Raw genomic sequence first — 3,881 nt, forward strand, 5'->3', positions numbered from 1 at the left:
TGTATATGTGTTCTTTTCCAAACTATAACTGAATGCATAAATTATCACCTAGACAATTAAAAAAAAAGAAATATAAGCATTGTGTATTTTCTCTTATATCCTGGTATGAGCTTTTGAGTTTTAATTATTTATATTAAATTACGATTATCTACCAAGTTTAGGTAGCTCATAAGGGACCAAGTGTGAAGACTGAATTATTCAAGGAAGGGGAAATATAATCTGATATTATTAAGGGATAAAGAGGAAAATATGAAAATAGAATAGGAAAAGGGGGAGGTGATTAAAAGGCAGAACAAAGAAGGGAGAATACAGAGAGGATCCACTAATATGAAAGGCCTATTGGAAAACGATGTGGAAACCTCCTACTCTAGAAGCTACCCACAACATCTTACAGAGAATGCTCCCACTAGACAATCTATGACATGAAGTAAAACTTCCAGTACTAAGAATGGGCTGAGTCATGGCTAAAATTTCCGTAGAGCCCCCAAACATTACAGACCATTGACAATGCTATTGGTTACCATCGACAACCTGACAGCAAGACCTTATTGCTAAAGACACCACTTACTTATGTCATCAAACATAGAAGCATCAAGCTGATGCCAAATTAGGAGCATCACCCCTGCTGACTAGCATGCATAGTGTTAGAAAATACTTTACATGCTACCAAGAGAAAGATGTAATCTTCTGTGTTCCCCAGATATGAATTCTGCAACCTGCCTGCAAGATATATTGGTGCAATTGTGGCAACAAATGCTAAGGTAATAACCATAGTATTTAATTAAATATAATTTTAAAATTGTATTTAAGGCTCACTCTATTAGATGGAGCCCACACTTGAAACTACGAAAGAGGCCAAGAAACAAGGAATAGACCGGTTATGGGCCCTAGGGGCAATTGTACTACTTTTATTCTGCTAAATGTAATACAATGGCTCCTGGTGCCACAATGTTACACCCGTAGATCAGTGCATCATTCAAGCCTGTTAGAGAAAATTCTTCTTGAAGGATATGATAATTAACACAGAGACATAACTGGACATTGTGAAGACGTGTAATACTTTGAAGCATTCATCCCTAAATGGGATGCTTTTATCAAATTCTGCCTCTTCAAGTCTCAGAGATGTATGTGGAAAAAGAGGAAAGGATGTCAGAACTAGGGGTGGTGGATGATTCCAAGGAAATAGCATCTTCCAGTTACGGTAGTATCAATGCACATATGAACTCACAGAGACTTTTACAGCCTGCACAATAGCTGAGTAAGTTCAAGCAGACAGAAATCTCAGCCTGGAGAAGAAGTGAGTATACATTACCAAAACAAACAAACATACAAACAAACAAACAGAAACATTTGCAGTTTATACCAGTTTGGAAAGGGCAAATCATTTTTCTTTAATGGAGTGAAATTGAGTTTATCAACCTTACGTCAGGACAGGCCTCATGTTCAGGTTAGGAATAGCTGGCCAAAATAAAGTGAACTCCATGGTTGATTTTGTGTGTGGGGTTTTGTCGTGATTGTTTTTGTTATGGTTTGGTGTTTTTCTTTTTTCTTTTGTTTTCTTCATTTTTTTCTTTCTGGAAGAGAGAAAGAACATGAACTTGCATGAGTAGAAAGGTGGCAAGAACCTGGAAAGGGTTGGAGAGGAAAGAAAATGATCAAAATATAGTATATGAAAAATTTAAATAATGGTGATAATAATAAACATCAATAAGATTATAAAAGTCTAGAGCTAAGATCAGTTTAGTGGTGGGTAGTTAGAGATTCCCTCACTAATATCAGGATAAAAATAAGAATGTTTCCTTTTAAAAGTTATTTTTAAACATTGGAATGGAAGACTTAGTGACTGTGATGAGAATTAGAGCTTTGCACCTGTGTATACACATCTGCAACACACACACACACACACACACACACACACACACACACACACACACACACACACACACACACACAGAGAGAGAGAGAGAGAGAGAGAGAGAGAGAGAGAGAGAGAGAGAGAGAGAGAGAGAGAGATCAAATTAAATATAGCTTTCTGGACCTGGCCGAACAGGAGGCGCCATCATGGGTGTTGACATTTGCCACAACAAGGACGGAAAGGTTCGGCGTAAGGAGCCCAAGAGCCAAGACATCTGCCTGCGGCTGCTAGTCAAGCTGTACAGGTTTCTGGCGAGACGAACCAACTCGACCTTCAATCAGGTTGTGCTGAAAAGGTTATTTATGAGTCGCACTAACTGGCCACTTCTGTGCCTGTCCCGGATGATCCGAAAGATGAAGCTTCCTGGCCGATAGAACAAGACAGCTGTAGTTGTAGGGACGGTCACAGATGATGTGCGGATTCTCGAAGTGCCCAAACTGAAGGTATGTGCACTGTGGGTGAGCAGCCGCGCCCGAAGTCGCATCTTCAAGGTTAGGGGTAAGATCCTCACCTTCGACCAGCTGGCCCTGGAGTCTCCCAAGGGCCAAGGCACTGTACTCCTGTCTGGTCCTCGGAAGGGCGGAGAGGGATACCGGCATTTTGGCAAGGCCCCAGGAACGCCACACAGCCATACCAAACCCTATGTCCGCTCCAAGGGCCGGAAGTTCGAACGTGCCAGAGGCAGAAGGGCTAGCCGGGGCTACAAAAACTAACCTTGGATCTTACTATCATTTAAAAAAAAAAAAAAAAAAAAAAAAAAAAAGCGCCGGGCAGTGAAGGCACACGCATTTAATCCCAGCACTTGGGAGGCAGAGGTAGGCAGATCTCTGAGTTTGAGGCCAGCCTGGGCTAAAGAGCAAGATCCAGGAAAGGCGGAAAGCTACACAGAGAAACCCTGTCTCAGAGACAGAACTTTTCTCAAAATCAGGTGAAGGGTGTTCATTTGAACAGCACCTGAGGCTTTTTTCTGACTTCCATGCAGATGAAATTCAGGCACAGGTGTGTATATATGTACTGCATATGGACACATACACATGTATATCCAAACAAAGGTGTTAGAACTGTAGCATAGGGCTTGTCGGGCAAGAAAGAATAAGAGAAAGTACTATATAGGAACACAACTCCAGAAATTAAAGCATGTTGAAATCTGTTATACAGTTTGCTAATTCTAGAAGTGCCTGAAAACAAGTTTGAAAAACTCTTCCTTTGTGAGGTTTATACAAGCAGGAAGATGGAGACAGATAAATCCTGGGTTATTGGCCAGTAGCCTAGGTGACTTGATCAGTCTAGGTGATGGAGAGATCCTGTTTCAAAAACCTGAGTAGAAGTTTCCTGAAGAAAGACACTTAAGATTGACGTTTGGTATCCTCATACAGATATGCACATATGCACCCCTTACCTGCATATTCACCTACACAAACATACACCCACTGAACAGACCCCACACCACACCACACCACACACACACACACACACACACACACACACACACAGAGCTCTACTCAGAAAGTTCAGTCAGGAGGATCATAGTTTGAGAATAGTGTGATTTGTTTAGTGAGAGACTACCTCAAGAAAATAACAAAAGGAAAGGAAAAAAGCCGTTGAAATGGCCATTATGATAATGCAACATGGGGTAAAATGGTTTCTCTGCACCACAAGGACACGAATGCCCTCAGATTCTGGTTACGGATGACTCTTGATGATAGAGAGAAAGAAACGTTACATGGGCATGGAAGGGAAAAGATCCCCTCAGACCAGAATCTGACTGAAACCTCTCATCAGGTGAGAACATTTGCTGTAAAGATCACTGACTAACAATTTACCTTCCTTTCATAAGCACAGATCTTTTGTATTAAACCACAGTGACCCAGGTGTATTCCTGAATGCACGGGACCCCCAGGAGGTTCTCACTCCTTTCTCCATACACCCCTGGGAATTGCAGGCATCATAGTTGTTTACAGCGAAG

General features: G+C 41.4%; 1 pseudogene; it reads left to right on the top strand.

Annotated features, from left to right (window-relative positions):
- The first annotated feature begins 2,060 nt into the window (after positions 1-2,060).
- On the top strand, positions 2,061-2,628 carry LOC118593485 (annotated as a pseudogene).
- Positions 2,629-3,881: the final 1,253 nt, after the last annotated feature.

Source organism: Onychomys torridus, chromosome 11 (genome assembly GCF_903995425.1).
Source record: "Onychomys torridus chromosome 11, mOncTor1.1, whole genome shotgun sequence".
NCBI lineage: Eukaryota > Metazoa > Chordata > Mammalia > Rodentia > Cricetidae > Onychomys > Onychomys torridus.